Source organism: Arachis ipaensis, chromosome B4, assembly GCF_059453495.1.
Source record: "Arachis ipaensis isolate K30076 ecotype BB chromosome B4, ASM5945349v1, whole genome shotgun sequence".
NCBI classification, from domain to species: domain Eukaryota; kingdom Viridiplantae; phylum Streptophyta; class Magnoliopsida; order Fabales; family Fabaceae; genus Arachis; species Arachis ipaensis.
This window is the reverse complement of record NC_142439.1, coordinates 57,154,047-57,175,040: the sequence shown is the minus strand read 5'-3', so window position 1 is coordinate 57,175,040 and position 20,994 is coordinate 57,154,047. Positions and strand designations below refer to the sequence as shown.

Here is a 20,994-nt window from a genome sequence, read left to right as displayed (position 1 = left end):
AGGGTTTACAGAAGTAAGTAATTGATGCATAAATCCACTTCCGGGGCCCACTTGGTGTGTGCTTGGGCTGAGCTTGAAGTCTACACGTGGAGAGGTCATTCTTGGAGTTGAACGCCAGCTTTTGTGCCATTTTGGGCGTTGAACTCCACTTTGCAACTTGTTTCTGGCGCTGGACGCCAGAATTGGGCAGAGAGCTGGCGTTGAACGCCAGTTTGCGTCATCTAAAATTTGGCAAAGTATGGACTATTATATATTGATGAAAAGCCCTGGATGTCTACTTTCCAACGCAATTAGAAGCGCGCCATTTTGAGTTCTGTAGCTCCAGAAAATCTACTTTGAGTGCAGGGAGGTCAGAATCCAACAGCATCAGCAGTCCTTCTTCAACCTCTGAATCTGATTTTTGCTCAAGTCCCTCAATTTCAGCCAGAAAATACCTGAAATCACAGAAAAACACACAAACTCATAGTAAAGTCCAGAAATGTGAATTTAACATAAAAACTAATGAAAACATCCCTAAAAGTAACCAGATTCTACTAAAAACATACTAAAAACAGTGCCAAAAAGAGTATAAATTATCCGCTCATCAGAAGCATAAAGAAATATATAACACAGCTGATAATATACATCATGTACACTATAACAAAACATGTAGTGTTCACAAAAGATCAAGTCAGTTTACATCCTCATCGAACCTACATAGCTAATATATACAAGACACTCCCAGGGCCTGGCCCATACAAAAAGCCGCTAAGCTGGCACCCAGGCTAGCTTAACCACTCTATAGCTCCTAGCTCTCGGGTATACTAACACAAGTGAGAGACTAATTAACAGACAATATTAGACTAGAGTGTCATCAAAAGAGTGCCCCTACTGCTGTTAGACTATATCTACACATGGCCATTCAAAAGATCGTCATGAGGCTCGCCCATCTCCTCATCCTACTCTATCTCTATCTTAGGATCGTCCTCCTCCTCCTTGTCCGCAGCTACAGCCATATCCTCAGACCCACCAGAAGCACTACTGTCACTATGTCCCAAACCATTCGTGAGCACATGTCTATTCGCGTATATAGGAGCTACCCCGTCTTCCGGTAGTGCCGGCTCATCAGGCTGTGGAAAGTCAGGAATCGGCTCAGGGGAAAAGTCCCACTCTAGTGCAATCACAGGTATGTACCCTCCGGCTACCTCGAGCTCGTCATGAATGATAGGCTCAGATGCTGCCCCATTCAAGGGTTGAGCTGGTATAGGGTGTCCGGGACCATCAGGGATAGGACGTCCAGGTGCGTTAGGGTGTAACCAGGATAAGGGAAAGTCATAAGGAGCATCGAGGTCAAAAAGCGAGCTGGACAGAGGATGTTGAAAATCTCGATTCTGTAACGCATGTCGTCTAATACGAGGCTCCAATCCCATTATGAATTAACTGTGATGTACTGGATCCTCGTAGATGTAAAGGTCCTCGAACTCATAGAATATCACACCCATCTCCATTTGGAGTGGAAGAAGGGAGAGAAGGGGGTAAGAACTGGGGAGTTCTTAGTAGCGCCGGGATTATTAGTTACGTTCATTATTTCGGTGTTGTTTAGCTGTCAAATAACAGAATACAGTGAAGCAGTAAACAGAAATGAAGATAAGTAGAAAAAATAGAGAAACCAGAAAACAGAACATGAACAGAAGAATACAAGAAAATAAAACGCATATATAGCATACAAGCAGACTGACATAACGGAATAGATCACACACATAAAGGGAATGCAACAGAGAATGATGTGCAGACAAGAATGATGCATGCCTAGTCCTAGTGCAGGTAATAAGCTCATCTATCAGTATCTACCCGCTCCCGACATAACCCAGCATTACTAGCCAGATATGGCTTTCTGTTGGCTATACCCCTGTGTACAAGAAATAACCCCTCTGCCACCACAGGGTCCACTACACGTAGAAAATAACACATCTGCCACTGCAGGGATGTATGTCGACACACCTTCTGTATACAGAAAATAACCCCTCTGCCACTACAGAAATGGAACAGGTGGTCACTGTACTTCTATAGCAGGAAATAACCCTTCTACCTTATAGAAATAAAATATGGATCTATACCGCAGGAAAGCATTTTCAGTGGTCGCACCACCGTCTATCTGACGGCCTCAATACAGCAGATAAACACACAAATATCTCTGGAGTCACCTTAATGCAACAAATGACCATTCAACAGGCCCTCTATTCTTTATCATATTACTCTTTTCTCTGTGTCTCTTTATTCTGCTTTGATTTCTCTATTTAACGTATGTATTTAAAGCTTATGTAAATTTCGGTATGAATAGTTAGCCTGTCCCAAGTATAGGCTCATTAAGTCTATACTAAAACAGTTTAACTTTTCATATTATACCTAACCCTAGGCGCAACTCAAGAGCTAACTATGTTGCTCCTAGTTCGTTCACTAACCTCTGTTTGTTTCTGTCATTGAAACTTTACAGACTTTTTCTTCGACTTTTATCTCTTTTAACTTTTTATCTTTCCTTTGTCTTTGGTGCACTAATATATTATTACCACTCCCTAGGTGTTTTATGAAGGTAATTATGAGATTCTGCGCTTAAAGTTGTCTTTCTAAAGCTTTTATGGAAAATTGCCTTTTCCACATTATTTTTTTATTTTTATTAAAATATTATTTTTAATTAAATATTATTTAATATTTTATTATTATTTATTATTTTATCATTAAATTTTTGAAAATTATCCCTTTTTAACTTTTAATCTTTAAAATTCACTTTTTACCACCCGTAACTCTTAATATTTCTACTTTAACTATCCTAACTTTTAGAAATTACAAAACAACCCCCAAATACTAAAATATTTACTTCCTTGTCCTTTTATGGATAAAAAAGGTGTTCTTCAATGTTCATCACCACACTCAAAGTGTTCTTCGAGTTCTTTGTAAATTTTTCAAATTCTTTCTTTGTTTTCACCGGTTTTTCAATCTTTTCAGTAACTGATTTTTACCAAAATTTATAATAAATTAGCAGCCAATAAAACTCCATTTTTTCCACTTTACTTCAACATTAAATCAACCCCAATTTAAGTCCTAGGGTTGGTTTTCCAGCTGCACTCAAGAACATGTTTCATAGCTTTAATATCATCAAATTTCATCAAAATTTCAACAAATTTTCACCAAGAATAGCTCATATAAGCAATCAATTTCAAGCCTAACCAAAACATACAATAATCACCCAACTCAAACACAATTAATCAAGATTAATTTCACCAAACCCTACCTTGATTTGTTGCTCTAAACTCGGTTAGGTTTCTAGGTGGTCTTTAAGCTCTTTTTCCCTAAATGACATCAAGAACAACTTTAAATCCATAAATCCTCAACTGACCGAATCTTATTCATCATGTTAGGAAAGGATTTCTCACCTTAAACTTGTTGGAAATTAACATTTCTTGGCCCATAAGTCAAGCTAAGCATGATTCTTAAGGAAGAACGTTAAAAAAACACATGTTTTGAGCATGCTTCCTTGAAACCGAAGCAAAAGGGAGATGGTGTAGCCAACTCACCTTGATTCCAACCTTGATAAGTCATATGGTTATGTAGAAAAAATAAGAGAGGATCATTTTGGTTGGATTGGAATTTTGATTTGAGTTTTAGCTTAGAAGAAATCAAGCTTTGAAGATTTGGAACTAAGAACTTTTCTCTCTTTTTCTCTCTTCCTATTTTCGGCCACAAAGTGAAATACAGCCTTGGAGGTCTTGGGGTGGTAGAGGTGGGATGTGATTGGTGGTTTGGAGGTGGATTTAAATAATATTAAAATATCTCAGGTGTATAACTACTAAAACTAGATGTGTCGGAACACTCATAGACACATCTCTTAAAATTCTTTTCTGAGCTACTAGTATAAATGACACTAGTAACATATTTATTATGCGAATAGAACATGTATGATGAGGCCTTAACATTGCTAAAGTCATCAGAGAGTGCTGGTGCTAAGCTATACCATTAAACTGATTTCCTATTTTCAACTAAAACAGACCAGGTAACCTTAAATATCATTCAAGCAGCTTCTAATACTAATATAATGTTAATATTATACTATTATCTCTCTTCTCTCATGAATCGAGTCTGGTTCATCAAACTGTGACTATTTACGAAAATCAGAATCAAAACTCCTAACCGATACGATTCAAAAACTAGGTTCTTCGTGATTGCGTTATTGAGCTTGCCCAAAAGAGGTTCTAGCTTAAAGATGACATAATGATAATGTGGATTTATATGCTTGATGATAAATCAGAGGTGTTACTTTTACTGATCTTCTAGAGAAATCCGTACCTTCAGAAAAGATATCGAGTACTCGAAAATCGAGGTTGTTACATTGTCGGACTGAGCAAGCAATGGTTATCCTGTTGAACTTAGTCAGGAAAACAGTAAAAGGGGTTGTTGTTGAAAACGCATAAATAAAAATAATAAAGAAAGGAATAAAAGGATTTGATGTAAAACAATAATGAGAAAACAGTTAAGGTTTCAGAGATGTTTACTTTTCCGGATAAAAATGTCTTACCAACTATTTTAACAATGAGTGATTAAACCCTAATCTGTTAGTGATTTAATCTCCCCAAATCCTCATCAAATGCCACTCTCGTGGTCACTCAATTCAGATTAAAAGGTGAAGTTCAGAAAACCAGTTTGACTCCATAAAAACCCTAATTACTCAAAGCTAACATGATTATATGTCACATATCCTAATTAGTTCATGTGCTGCCAGCATTTTCCTTTCTTTCTCCAGGCTTCACCAAACTGCTCCGAATTTCACCTAAAATCATAAAAACATAAGAAAAACTCAAAGTATCATCCAAAGAAGATTTTTTGAACTAAAATCAAGTGAAAATTAATTAAAATCTAATTAGAAACACTATAAAATTAACTAGAAAAAGGGTATAAGATGCTCACGCATCACAATACCAAACTTAAACTGTTGCTTGTCCTCAAGCAACCAGAAATAATATAGGACCAAGGAAGAGAAAACACACAAGATTAGAGTTTCCAATGAAGCTCAGATCTAGTTATTGAATGGGGCTTATGACACTCCAATTCCGAATAGGTTTGGCATTTCACTATCCATTGAAGCTCAGAAATATTGGCATCCTTAAGAACTAGAACTTGGATGATATTATAGATTCTCTTCTTTAGGCTCTAGTTGATTCTTGAACACAGATTTTCCTTTCTTTGGTGCTTTGTACCTTTGAGCCTAGCCGTGACTCTAAGTATTTTCTTTTCAAGCTTAACTTGATACATAAACACCACAAGAACTTAACTGGGGAAACTCTTTGAGTTCGAATTTGTCTTTGCTTTTTCTCCCAGACAGTGGTGCTCAGAGACTTAGGCATACTCTGTAACAGCATTTGTCACGACTTTAAGTATTCAGTCTCAAGCTTTACTTGACACTTTCACACCACAAGCATATGGTTAGGGAAAACCACTCTTTTGAGCTTTTAGATCACTTTTAACCCTCCTAACCATTAATGCTCAAAGCCTTGACCTTTTTCTTTTGATTTTTCTTTTCTTCTCAATTTTTTTTGTTGTTTTTTTTTTCTTCAAGAATCAATCTTTTCTTATTTTCGAGAATCAATAATACTTTTCTAAGTTCATGTTCCTCAAGAACCAATATACTCAACTCCAACATCAAATATGCACAATTAATTCATACATTCAGAAATAGAGATGAGGCTACCACGTCAAGGCAACTAGAATAACTCATAATATAACCCAATATCTTATGCATTTTACTACCTCTTTTTCAATAGATTTTTTTAAGCTTGATGCGGAATACATAAGACATCTTAAAAAATTTTTAGAAATTAACTACTAAACTAGAAAGCAAAGAAATCCTAAGAGTGATCATGCAACTAGAATAGAAAGCAGGTAATACAATGAAATACTAGAAAAACAGAGATAAAATAAAGATAGGGAGAGTAAAACTAGACCACCTCAATGATGGTGGCTGCTGCTCCCTCCAAAGAATCCTCCAAAGCGTTTAATCTCCTCAATGTCACGCCCGTGCCTCCTCTGCTCCTCCATTATTCTCCTTTAATCTTCCATCGTCTAATGGAGGAGACCAAACTAGTCCTAATGCTCTAGCCTCAACTGATCAACTGATGATGTTAGCTCCCCTAAGGATGTGGTCAACTGATCCCAGTAGTCATGGGAAAGGAAGTACATCCCCTAAGGCATCTCTGGAATATCCTATGGAGCCAGTGGAACTGGCTCCTGCTGCGGTCCTTGCACGGGCTCCCTAGCATGCTCCATACCCTTCTTTATGATTTTCCTTTCCTTGTCGATCAGGGTATCTCTTTCTACGTGAGCACCAGCTGCAGCACATAACTGGTAGATGAGATGAGGGAATGCCAGCCTCGCAGAGGTGGAGGTCTTGGCAACTACTCTGTAAAACTACTGGGGGATTACCTCATGCACCTCCACCTCATTGCCGAGCATAATACAGTGAATCATCACTATTCGCTCGACTGTAACCTCAGAGCGGTTACTTGTAGGGATGATAGAACGTTGGATTAACTCCAATCATCCTATAGCTACTGGCCTAAGGTCAAGCCTACCCAGTTGGTTAGGACGACCTTGAGCATCCCTCCTCCACTGAGCTCTAGGTATACAGATGTCAGCAAGGACTTGATCCAACCTTTGGTCAGTGTTGACCCTGCGAGTATATGAGTGAGGGTCTTCTCGTGGCTCTGGAAACTGTAGCGCCACCCTCACACTCTCAGGACTAAAATCTATAAGGTGTCCTCTGACCATGGTGCGCCAATCCTTTAGCTTCGGGTTCACACGTCTATCATGCTTGCTCATCACCCAAGCGTTGGCGTAGAACTCCTGCACCATCAAGACTCTAACCTCGGTTATGGGGTTGGCCAAAACATCCCAACCTCGTCTCAGAATCTGATATAGGATCTCCGGGTACTCAACATCCTTCAGCTTGAATGGGACCTCAGGAGTCACCTTCTTCCACACCACGTCATAAAAATGGTCTTGGGGGGTCTTGGAGGAGAATCTTGTGAAATCCCATAGGTCGGAAGTGGGGGCTTTCTCCTTTCTTTTCCTTGAAGACTCTCCGATTTTGGGTGTCATAGAGGTAAGATAGAAGAAGCAAAAGGTGGAGCACCCAACACTAAGCTTAAAATCTTTGCTTGTCCGAGCAAAATAGAAATATAAAATAAGAAAAGGGAAAGAAAATAGAAGAAGGAGATAGAAGGAATGGGGTATAAGCTACAACCTTTGGGGTGAAGGAAGGGAAAAAATGAAAAAAGGGAATGTGTATGGTGAAGAGTAAGTAAGAGGGAAAGAGTAGTAGAGTTGTGGTGAAAGTGGATGTTGTGAGGGGTATTTATAGGTGGGGGTGGGGTGGGGTTTCGGTTATGGTGGGGGAAGGGTGGGAAAATTGAATTTAAATGTGGGTTGTTGGGAAGAGAGATGGATGGGATTGATGAGAGGGGATTGGTGGAGTGAAAGTTGGGTTGAGAGAATCAAGGAAAGTAATGGGTGATGGGATGGATAAACGTGGATGGAAAAGTGGGTGAAAGAGGAGAGAGAATGGATAAGATTGAGTGGTAGAGTGGTTGGTGGTTGGAGTTTATCCAATGGCCAAGGAAGCTTTGAAATTCAAAATCTGCATGCTGCCTCCCCCTTGGGTGTTGAACGTCGGGCTGGCTTTGAAAGCCACTAAGGGGATCTCCCCCCCTCCCTTTTTTTTTGCTCTTGGCGTTGAACACCCTAGGGGGATCAAAAATTGGCCTTGAAATGCTCCCTTATGGACGTTAAACATCCAACTCTTTACTCCCTCCAGGGCACTAAACGTCGGGCTGGCCTTTGGCGCCACCAGGGGGTCTCCTCCAGGGTGTGCTGTTTTTCCTTCTACGCGTCCCTTTTCTTATTCTGAGTGCTATAAATGATCACAAATGTTAGAAAAATGAGGAAAACTATAAAAATCATTATGAAAAAAATTATATGAAATCAAAATAAAATAACTGAAATAGAACAAAAGAAAGTAAATCTTTACCGTCATTAGCTTGACAGACTGCTCCTTTACGGAGGTTCATAGGGGCTCATATCTTTACCCCTCATTGTAAACTTCCTTCTTGTTTTCTCATGAATTAATTTAACATGCTCCAAAGATAGGATCCAGCTCACAGCGTGTGGTATGACTGGACTTCTTGTGAAGACTATTCTCATGCCAGGTGTAACAACCCCGATTTTCGAGTACGCGAGATCTTTTCTGAAAGTACAGATTTCTCCGGAAGATTAGTAAGGGGAGAACCTCTGATATATCATCAAGTGTCTCAATCCTTATTATTATTATGTCATCTTTAAGCTAGAATCTTTTTTGAGGCAAGCTCGATAACGCAGTTGATGAGCGGATAATTTATACGCTTTTTGGCACCAATTTTAGGTAGTTTTTAGTATGATTTAGCTACTTTTTAATATATTTTTATTAGTTTTTAAATAAAAATAATATTTTTGGACTTTACTATGAGTTTATGTATTTTTCTATGATTTCAAGTATTTTCTGGCTGAAATTGAGGGACCTGAGCAAAAATTTTATTCAGAGGCTGAAAAAGGACTGCAGATGCTGTTGGATTCTGACCTCCCTACACTCAAAGTGGATTTTCTGGAGCTACAAAAGCCCAATTGGTGCAATCTCAATTGCATTCGAAAGTAGACATCCTGGGCTTTCGAGAAATATATAATAGTCCATACTTTGCCCGATATTTGATGGCCCAAACCGGCGTTCAAAGTCAGCCTAAAATTTCTGGCGTAAAACGCCGAAACTGGCACCAGAATTGGAGTTAAACGCCCAAACTGGCACAAAACCTGGCGTTTAACTCCAGGAACAGCCCAAGCACACACCAAGTGGGCCCCGAAAGTGGATTTCTGCATCGTTTACTCATTTTTGTAAATCCTAGGTTACTAGTTCATTATAAATAGGACCTTTTACTATTGTATTTTCATCTCAGGATCTCTGGAACACATTATGTAACTTTTACGTTCTGAGACCTCCATGGGAGGCTGGCCACTCAGCCATGTCTACCCTATTTTCACTTATGTATTTTCAACGGTGGAGTTTCTACACCCTATAGATCAAGGTGTGGAGCTCTGCTGTTCTTCATGAATTAATGCAATTACTACTATTTTTCTATCCAATTCAAGCTTATTCTTGTTCTAAGATATTCATTTGCACACAAGAACATGATGAATGTGATGATTATGTGACACTCATCACCATTCTCACCTATGAACGCGTGTCTGACAACCACTTCTGTTCTACATGAAAACGAGCTTGAATGCATAACTCTTAGCCTCGAGATCAGAGTCTTCGTGGAATAAGCTTGAATCAATTGGCAGCATTCTTGAGATCCGAAAAGTCTAAACCTTGTCTGTGGTATTCTGAGTAGGATCTGGGATGGGATGACTGTGACGAGCTTCAAATTCGCGAGTTTTGGGCGTAGTGACAGACACAAAAGGATCAATGGATCCTATTCCAACATGAATGAGAACCGACAGATGATTAGCCGTGTGGTGACAACGCATTTAGACCATTTTCACCGAGAGGACGGACGGTAGCCATTAACAACGGTGATCCCCCAACATACAGCTTGCCATGGAAAGGAGTATGAATGATTGGATGAAGGCAATAGAAAAGCAGAGGTTCAGAAGGAAAAAAGCATCTTCATACGCTTATCTGAAATCCCACCAATGAATTACATAAGCATTTCTATCTTATTTTCTGTTTTAATTATTTTTTAATTATCAAAATCCTATAACCATTTGAATCCGCCTGACTGAGATTCACAAGATGACCATAGCTTGCTTCAAGCCGACAATCTCCGCGGCATCGACCCTTACTCACGTAAGGTATTACTTGGACGACCCAGTGCACTTGCTGGTCAGCTGCACGGAGTTGTGTGAAAAGTGTGCGATCACGATTTCGTGTACCAAGATTTTGGCGCCGTTACCGGGGATTGTTCGAGTTTGGACAACTGACGGTTCATCTTGTTGCTCGGATTAGGTAATTTATTTTATTTTAAGCTTTTATTTTTTTATTTTATTTTCGAAAAATTTTTTTCAGAATTTTTAGAATGAATTCTAGAGTTTCATGATGATCTGTTGAAGTCTAGCTGGCTGTGAAGCCATGTCTAATCTTTTGGACCGAGATTTCAACTTATCATCACAAGAGCTTGTTGATTTCTATCAATCTTGCTATTGAATGTAATGATCTGCTAAAGCTTGGCTGCCCATTGGCCATGTCTAGTGTTTTGGACCGAAGCTTTCACTGAATGCTTGGCTGGCTAGTAAGCCATGTCTAATTCCTGGACCGGGGTCTTAGACTAACATTGCATGATTCCTGGAATTCTCATTAAGAATTTTGAATTCCTTATTTTCTTTTTCCAAATAATTTTCGAAAAAAATACAAAAAAAATTTATAAAATCATAAAAACCAAAAATTTTGTGTTTTTTATTTTAGTCTAGTGTCTATTTTTAAGTCTAGTGTCTTGCATATTTTTAATTTTCTTGCATTTTTTGAATATATACATTATGTTCTTCATCGATCTTCAAGTTGTTCTTGATGATTTTCTTGGGTCTAATCTTTAAATTCTCTTGTTTTGTGTCTTTTGTTGTTTCTCATGTGCATTCTCAATTCGTTAGTGTCTCTAATATAAAAATTTCTATGTTTGGTGTCTTGCATGCATTGCTTATCTGATCTTAGTTTTCCATGATTAATTTCATTTTGTTGTTTTTCATCATTAAAAATTTAAAAAAAATTCAAAATTATGTCATTTTAAGTTAATAATACAGAGAATTGAAGAACATACAGCAGAAGAATTACAGAGAAAAAGCTGGGCGTTCAAAACGCCCAGTGAGGAAGGAAAACTGGCGTTTAAACGCCAGCCAGGGTACCTGGCTGGGCTTTAAACGACCAAAAGGGTAGTATTTTAGGCGTTAAACGCCATAATGGATACCATTCTGGGCGTTTAACGCCAGGACAACACAAAGGAGGCAAGTTAGTTTTTAATTCAAATCATTTTCAAATCATATCTTTTTCAAAAATCAAACCTTTTTTAATTTTCTTTTTAATATTTTCGAAAATTCCAAATTGATTTTCAAAATCTTTTTCTTATTTTTATTTCACATTTTTCAAAATTAATGCTAACATTTAATATGATTGATACAAAAATCTCAAGTTGTTACTTGCCTATTAAGAAAGGTTCAAACTTAAAATTTTAAAATCATATCTTTTGGTTTCTTGTTAGTCAAGTAATCAACTTCAATTTTCAAAATCAAATCTTCTTAATTTGTTTTTCAATCATATCTTCTTAATCATATCTTCTCAACCACATCTTTTTCAAAATATTTTTCAATCATATCTTCTTAATTACTGATTTCAAAATCTTTTCAAATTAACTACTTGACTTTTTGTTTGATTTTAAAAGTTTTCTATTTCAATCATATCTTTTTCAAACTCACCTAACCACTTTCTCACTTTTGATTTTCGAAAAGCCATCAACCACTTTTTCAAAATTCTTTTTAATTATTTTAAAATTTTAGTTTTATTTAAAAATTTGTTTTCGAAAATTCTTCTCCCTCCTCACCTTTTTCTATTTAAGGATTAACACTCCCCCTCTTTTAGCAATTCAGACTCACTCTCTCTCTATAAGTTCGAATTCTCCTCTCTACCTCATCCTTCTATTCTTCTTTTCCTCTGACACCGCAAGGAATCTCTATACTGTGACATAGAGGATTCCATACTTTCTTGTTCTCTTCTCTTTCATATGAGCAGGAACAAGGACAAAGGCATTCTTGTTGAAGCTGATCCTGAACCTGAAAGGACCTTAAAGAGAAAGTTAAGAGAAGATAAAGCACAACTCTCTGGAGAGGACCTAACAAAAATTTTCAAAAGAGAAGAAGACATGGCAGCCGAAAATAACAACAATGCCAACAATGCAAGGAAGATGCTTGGGGACTTCATTGCACCTTCTTTTGACTTCTGTGGAAGGAGCATCTCAATTCCTGCAATTAGAGCAAACAACTTTGAGCTTAAGCCTCAATTAGTTTCTCTAATGCAGCAGAATTACAAGTATCATGGACTTCCATTGGAAGATCCTCATCAGTTTTTAGCTGAATTCTTACAAATCTATGACACTGTTAAGACCCATGGGGTTGACCTTGAGGTCTACAGACTTATGCTCTTCCCTTTTGCTGTTAGAGACAGAGCTAGGACATGGTTGGACTCACAACCTAAAGAAAGCCTGAACTCTTGAAAAAAGCTGGTCAATGCCTTCTTGGCAAAGTTTTTTCCACCTCAAAAATTGAGTAAGCTTAGAGTGGAAGTCCAGACCTTCAGACAGAAGGAAGGCAAATCCCTCTATGAAGCTTGGAAAAGATACAAGCAATTGATCAGAAGGTGTCCTTCTGGCATGCTTTTAGAATGGAGCATCATATGCATATTCTATGATGGTCTGTCTGAACTGTCCAAGATGTCATTAGACAACTCTACTGGTGGATCTCTTCATCTGAAGAAGACGCCTGAAGAAGCCCAGGAACTCATTGAAATGGTTGCAAATAACCAGTTCATCTACACTTCTGAAAGAAATCCTGTGAACAATGGGACAACTCAGAAGAAAGGAGTTCTTGAGATTGATACTCTGAATGCCATATTGGCTCAGAATAAAATATTGACTCAGCAAGTCAATATGATTTCTCAGAGTCTGTCTAGAATGCAAGCAGCAACAGGCACTACTAAAGAAGTATCTTCTGAAGAAGAAGCTTATGATCCTGAGAACCCTGCAATGGAAGAGGTAAATTACATGGGAGAACCCTATGGAAACACCTATAATTATTCATGGAGAAATCATCCTAATCTCTCATGGAAGGATCAACAGAAGCCTAATCAAGGCTTCAATAATAATAATGGTGGACGAAACAGGTTTAGCAATAGCAAGCCTTTTCCATCATCTTCTTAGCAACAGACAGAGAATTCTGAGCAGAGTCTCTCTAGCTTAGCAGCCATAGTCTCTGATCTATCTAAGACCACACTAAGTTTCATGGATGAAACAAGATCCTCCATTAGAAATTTTGAAGCACAAGTGGGTCAGCTGAGTAAGAAAGTTATTGAACTTCCTCTTAGTGCTCTCCCAAGCAATACAGAAGAGAATCCCAAGAGAGAGTGCAAGGCCATAAACACGCCCCCACATGGCTGAACCTGTAGAGGAGGGAAATGTAGTAATTTTCACTGAGGAAGACCTCAATAGACATCCACTGGCCGCCAAGGAGTTCCCTAATGAGGAACTAAAGGAATCTGAGGCTTATATAGAGACCATAGAGATTCTACTGAACCTACTTCTGCCATTCATGAGCTCTGATGAGTATTTTTCCTCTGAAGAAGATGAAGATATTGCTGAAGAGCAAGTTACTAAGTACCTTGGAGCAATCATGAAGCTGAATGCCAAGTTATTTGGTAATGAGACCTGGGAGGATGAACCTCTATTGCTCATCAATGAACTGAATACCTTGGTTAGGCAGAGATTACCTCAGAAGAAACTGGACCCCGGAAAGTTCTTAATTATACCATAGACACCATGACCTTTAAAAAGGCTCTGTGTGACCTAGGGTCAAGTATAAACCTCATGCCACTCTCTATAATGGAGAAACTAGGGATCTTTGAGGTGCAAGCTGTAAACATCTCACTAGAGATGGCAGACAATTCAAGAAAACAGGCTTATGAACTTGTAGAGGATGTCTTGGTGAAGGTTGAAGGCCTTTACATCCCTACTGACTTCATAATCCTGGACACTGGGAAGAATAGGGATGAATCCATCATCCTTGGCAGACCCTTCCTAGCCACAGTGTAACGACCCAATTTTCAGTATGCCTAGGACATACCGGAAACTGAGTGCTACCAATTTGTCATCTTAATTATTATCTATTATTTATTATATCAGCCTGATTCGCTGTTAAAAGTGTAGTTAGTTTGCGAGGTACTTTTTTTTTTGAAAACGTTTGAATTAATAAACAGAATCATTTATAATCAATTCAGAAATAGTAACAGATAAAACAGTTATAAATAACCACACATACATACATCACAAGTTGTTGACAACATTCGGTGATTTAGCCTTTGTTAGAGTCTAGACTTTTAGTTAGAACACCCCTAGATATAGCTAGATAATAACTATATACATATATATACAAACAACATCCGAGGCCCTGACCTGTTCAAGAAGTCCCTAAGCTGGCGCCCAGGCTAGCCTAGACTCTATACTCACCTAGTCCCTCTAAACCACTAAAGCGAGGGAAAGTACATTCTAAGTCTTCAAAACTCAAGTCAGGTGGAACGTCATCAAAAGGCAGAACATCATCTACTACTCCTCTGCACGATCAGACATTGCCATATGACGTCTCCTGGTACCTCGTCAAGTAGCCACATAACAAGAGTCTCGTACACAAGATTTAGGTTACGGTTCACGTATAAACGAGGTGCAGACATTGGCTGGTCTCATAGTATATACATATAAACAGAGAACGATATTCACCCTAGACTCAGAAGACTACCTAGAGTGGAATCCTTTTTGTGAACGGTCATCAGTAAACTACTGAAGGGTACTCATGCTTCCATCTGAAGGGGGAAGGGAGAGAGAAGAGGTAAGAACTAGGGAGTTCATAGTAGGGCCGGGGTTATTAGTTAAGTTCATTAATTCTGTGTTATTTGGCAGAAAAAAAATAGAATATAGAGAAGTAGTAAATAGAAGACATATAAATAGAGAAAATAGAGAAAACAGAAAGCAAAACACAAACGAAAGGATACAAGAAAATAAGACACAGACACAAACACAGAGAATAGAATACAAACAAAGAAAGCATACATTCATGCAACAATCATAATAGAGAAAATGCACAACCAAGTATGATGCATGTCTGTCCTATGCAGGCCATGAGCTCACGTGTCGGTTTACACCCTGCATCCTGACATTACCCAGGAACTAGTCCTAGATATGGCTTATTCTCTGTAGGTGAAAATCGGCCTACAGAAATAGCACTCCCATAAGTGAACTTTGGCTTACAGGAATAGTCTAAATCACAATACAACAACTTTCTGTAGGTGAACTTCGGCCTACAGAAATAACACCTCTGTAAGTGAACTTCGGCTTACAGAAGTAGTCTAATTACAGCACAACAACTTTTTGTAGGTGAACTTCGGCCTACAGAAATAGCACCTCTGTAAGTGAACTTCGGCTTACAGAAATAGCGCCCCTGTAAGTGAACTTCGGCTTACAGGTATTACAACTCTCTGTAGGTGAACTTCGGCCTACAGGAGCAACACCCTGAGATACACAATTGATATTCACTGTAGGTGAACTTCGGCCTACAGGAATAACAACTTACTGTAGGTGAACTTGGGCCTATAGTACCTCTAGGGCCAACAGAAAAGCAGCAGTTGAATATAAAATAGAATATCATGCCACAAGGCTTAACACTTTATTTTTACACTCTTTTCCTCTATTCTCTTTGTTATATTACTCTTTTCCCTTTGTCTCTTTGCTCTACTCAGGTTACTCTTTTCTCTGTATCTCTTTACTCTGTTCTGATTACTCTGTTTAACATATGTATTTGAAGCTTATGTAAATTTTGGTATGAATAGTTAGCCTGTCCCAAGTATAGGTTCATTAAGTCTATACTGAAACAATTTAACTTTTCATCTAATACCTAACCCTAGTCGCAACTCAAGGACTAATTATGTTGCCCTAGTTCGTTCATTAATCCCTGTCTGTTTTTCTGTCATTAAAACATTACAGACTTTTTCTTCGACTTTTATCTTTTCTTCAACTTTTTATCTTTCTTTTATCTTTGCCTCACTAACATGTTATTACCACTCCCTAGGTGTTTTATGAAGGTAATTATGAGATTCTACACTTAAAGTTGTCTTTCTAAAGCTTTTACAGAAAACTGCCTTTTCCGCATTATTTTATTATTTTATTAAAATAATATTTTTAATTAAATATTATTATTTAATATTTTATTATTATTTATTATTTTATCATTAAATTTTCGAAAATTACCCCTTTTTAACTTTTAACCTTTAAAATTCATTTTTTACCACCCGTAACTTTTAATATTTCTACTTTAACCACCCTAACTTTCAGAAATTACAAAATAACCCCTCAAACACCAAAAATTTTACTTCCTTGCCCTTTTCAAGATCTAAGGTCTGTTCTTCTATGTTCTTCATCACACTCAAAGTGTTCTTCGTGTTCTTCATAAATTCTTCATATTCTTTCTCTGTTTTTACCCGTTTTTCAGTCTTTTTAGCAACCAATTTTTACCATAATTCAAAATAAATTAGCAGCCACTAAAACCCCATCTTTTCTACATGATTTCAACACAAATTGAACCTCAATTTAAGCCTAGGGTTTCGTTTTTCCAGCTGCCCCAAGAACACACATTCATAGCTTGAATATCATCAAATTTCGTAAAAATTTCAACAAACTTTCACCAAGAATAACTCATATAAACAATCAATTTCAGGCATAACCAAACCATATCATAATCACACATCTCAAAAACAATCAATCAAGATTAAATTCGTCACACCCTACCTGGTTTTGCTGTTCCAAATTCAGTTATACTTTCAGGTGGTCCTTAAGCACTTTTTCCTCCTAAATCACATCAAGAACAACTTTAAATCCACAAACTCTCAACTGACCAAATCTCCCTCAGCACATTAGGAAGAGATATCTCACCTTAGACTTGCTGGAAACAAACGTTTCTTGGCCCTCAAGTCAAGTTAAACATGATTCCTAAGGAAGAACATCAAGAAAACACATGTTTAAGCATGTTTCCTTGAAAACCGAATTGAAGATGGTGGGAGACAGCCATCTCACCTTATTTCCAGCCTTGATAAGTTACATGGTTATGTAGAGGAAGAAGAGAGGATCATTTTGGTGAAATCAGAGTTTTGATTTGAGTTTTAGTTCAGAAGAAATCAAGCTTTGAAGATTAAGTGTTCATGAAAGTTTCTTTCTTTTATCTCTTGTTATTTTCGTCCAAAATGAAGAAATGAGACATCCTTGGAGTGTCTTGGGGGTTTAGGATGAGTTGTGATTGGTTGTCTTGGAGGTGAGTTAAAATAATATTAAAATATCTCAGGTGTATAACTACTAAAACTAGATGTATCGGAACACTTGTAAAAACATCTCTAAAATTTCTTTTCTGAGCTACTAGCATAAATGACACTAGTAACATATTTAATATGAGAATATATCATGTATGATGAGGCTGGGAATATCAAACAAAATTTTTTGGGATATCACCCATCATCACCAATCTCTAATGATGGCTGGGAATATCACCAAGAAAATACAAATTCTGAGCACTCCAATTCATGGAGATTTGCTTCAGAGACACAAGATGAGCAAGAGAATCATATGGGATATTTTCCTCCACCACAAAATGATGCAAGTCATTATTCTAATGGTGGATGGAAGTATCACCAAGGAATGAAAGAGCATCCACCCTCACTTCCTAGTTTCTCAATTGAAGGTTCTTCATCACTTAATTATGCCTCAACACAAAGTTTCCTCCAAAATTCATACAAGTCATCCCATCAGTCACATAACTCATTCCACACCCCTCAACACAACTTCACCACAACACATCCATGTCACCAAAATTACTCTCAACCTTCATCTCTTAAACCAGCAGATGAAGATTACCTTCAATGGTCCAAAGAACCCTTAGAAAGCCAATGCCAAGCCATTGAAATACACAGAAAACTCGTGGAAAAATACACACAATCCCAATCCTGGAAAGAAATCATCTTTAAGAAGATGAATGGGCCCTTAGAGCAAACAAGGGGGAACTTAGAACCATCAAACAGTGAGGATGAAGACCAATTTGTGAGTGAGGAAGTGGAAAAACAAGAACACAAGGTCCCTGTGTCAAGTGAAATTGCAAAGAAGAATGAGGTGGTTGAAAATGAATCTGCACTTGAGGTGACAACGGAACATGAACATTCACAACCCTCACAAACTCTCCTGGACCAAAAAGTCTCAACAACTGAATTTGAGATTAAAAGATATGAAGAGCAGATGAAGAAATATTGGGAAAATCAACAAACCTCCTCCATGAAAAAGCTATTAAGTCAAATGTTGAGTGCAAGGGAGGAAGTGGAAGAGCAAAAAAGTGAAGAAGACAACCAAAGAATTCCAAACTCAAGTGAAGCAGAGAAGTACATAGAGGAAAAGCCCATGGAACCACCAATTCAAAAGGCTTTGGATGAATACAAAACTCCAATAATCACACAGCAACCAAGTTTTGAATTCAAGGAAGTGAAGGCAACTAGCAAGAGCACCAATTCTGTCCCTAATCCAGCAAGCAAGATCAATCAAGCCATTTGTAAAAGGAAGCTTGCTGAGGAAAGGCCAAGGCAAGGGACACTAGCTGAATCTTCTCCCCCCTTGAGGTCATTCCTCTTAACAAACTGGAAGAAGAGGAAGAAAGTGAACAACTTGTCAACCATAGGTATAATTTCTCTTCTTTGCTTTGTTTTCGTTCTTTGTTTTGTTTAAATTCAATAAATTGGCATATTGTTACATTCTAAGTTTGGTGTTGCCTTGCAACAAATTATTTTCAATCTTTTTGGATGATAGCATCAAATCAAAAATTGAAAGTGACACACCAAGATTCTAAGTTTGGTGTGCCACTTATTTTCTATGCAATTCATTCAAGCAACACTACTTGTCTGCATAATCATAATGCCTCTGTAGTTTTATTTTTCTCTTTTAATTTGACACTTTTTCATTCTACTTTCTTTAGTCATTTTTCTGTTTTTAAATGCTTTCATTTTAGTTTGCTTACTTACTGTGTTTGTTAATACATTACCAAGAGAGCTTTATTCATGACAGATTCTTGGCTTGGTGATTGTACTTAACAAATAACAGTTTCACTTGCTTAGTTTTAATTCAAATAAATTGACATATGATTGCATTCTAAGTTTGGTGTTGCTATGCAACAAAATTTAGTTCCAATTCTTACAAGATACTTGCATTAATTCCAAGTGAAAGTGTCACACTAAGTTTGGTGTGCCACTTATCTTTTATGCAATGTATTATGCTCACCTTCTTAAGTTTGCAATCACAATGTCTCTGTCCTTTGTGCCTTGATAGTTATTCTTCAATTTTTACTTGCTTAAACACATGTACTACTAACATTTCATTGTGTGAGACACTCATGATCCATCTTAGCCCCATAGCCATTGTTCTAATTGTTGCTTGAGGATGAGCAAGCATTCTGAGTTTGGCAAGGGAAAGAGGAAGAATAGAGGAAAAAGGACAACAATAATGAAGATTAACTACAAGGTTGTAGAGTTCCTTTTCTTCTCATTTGTTTTCAGCACTTAAATTGCAAGATTGTCTTCATCTTTTCTGTTTACATGTGTGTATGAATAAAGCATAGCTTGAATCTTGATTTGTAACTTGTTGCTGTGGCATTATGACTACCAACTTGAGTTTTGTGAGTTCAAAAGCAATAAAGCATCATGATCATAAACAAACAAGGCATTAAAGAAGAAATTAGCATGTGCATACAAGTATTGGAAAGCTAGTATGATTAATTGTTGCTCAATTACATTGGATTTTATTTAATTGAAGTTTTCATCTAGTACATTTTGTGAAATATTTTGAAAATCATGAAAACCTTGAAGAAGCAAATACAAATAAGGCAAGAAAGAAAAAGGGAAAGAATGAGAAAGCTGAAGGCTCTGAGTACCAATGGCAATTTATTTGTTAAGTACTTGTGGTGTTTATGTATCAAGCCAAATGCTTGAAAACAAAACACTTAGAAGTCAAGGTTAGGCTCAAAGTGCAAAAGCACTCCCTCAAAGCTCAAGAAGCACAAAATAAGGAGAAAAAGAAGCAAAGAAGCACAAAATAAGCTAAAAAGAAAAAAAAAAAGAGCTTTGGGACACACTTTGAAGTTGGAGCACACTTTGGAGGCTTAGGCCACGCTTTTAAAAGGAAGAAAAGCGTGGCTCAAAACAAGGAGCAAGAGCACAAAGCTCTTGCCAAGAGCTTAAAGCTCTTGTGGAGAGCTTTACTTCAAATAATCAAAAGCCAAGCTCTTGCTAAGAGCTTTATCAAAAGCACATGGAAGAAGGAAGCAAGGCAAGCTCACATGCAAAGCCCTTGCCAAGAGCTTTGCCCAAGAGCTTTTTCGGGCTGCTTCAAGGAAAAATCAAGGGAAAAAGAGCTCAACAATGCACTCACCAAGGCTTGAACCCAAGACTAAGGGGGAGGGAGGCAAGAATTTTCGCTAAGTTAAAATCTGGGCGTTTATAGCATGACCATGCCTCCTTCAAATGGTCATAACTTGAGCTACAAAAGTCCGATTGAAGTGCTTCCAGTTGCGTTGGAAAGCTGACATTCAGAGCTTTCCAACGATATATAGCAATCCATATTTGGCATGAAATTGAGGCACGAGTGAAAGGCATCTTTAAGGACCAAAAACAAGCAAAATGAATCAAAGTGGCTTCACCAGGATTCAAAGAGGGAGACCAAGGGAAGCAAGGAAGTAGCGCTCACCTCATGAAAATGTAAGAAAAAGGGCTCACAAAATGCTTCCATCATGGTTCGAACTTGGAGTTTCTCTCCAAAACAAAGGGGTGCTTCTAATAGAGCTCTTACGGAGAGCTTTGAAGCACTTCGGAAGAGTTTTGCCCTGGGAGTGTGACCCATGATCCAAAAAATCAAATTAATTCAATCCTGCACCAAAATTTAAAAGCCCATGGACATCACTTCAAGGCACAAGAACAAGTTAGCTTAAGAATTTATTTTTAATTGTAATTTGTTTAGAATTTCATTTTTCATTTTCATTTTCATTTTGTGAAAAGCCTATAAAAAGGCATCTGCTTCATTTCTTTTGGGGAGCTCCATTGAGAAGGCTAGCTCAAAT

General features: G+C 37.7%; 1 pseudogene; it reads right to left on the bottom strand.

The window, feature by feature from the left end:
* Positions 1-887: 887 nt before the first annotated feature.
* On the bottom strand, positions 888-1,465 carry LOC148567686 (uncharacterized; annotated as a pseudogene).
* Positions 1,466-20,994: the final 19,529 nt, after the last annotated feature.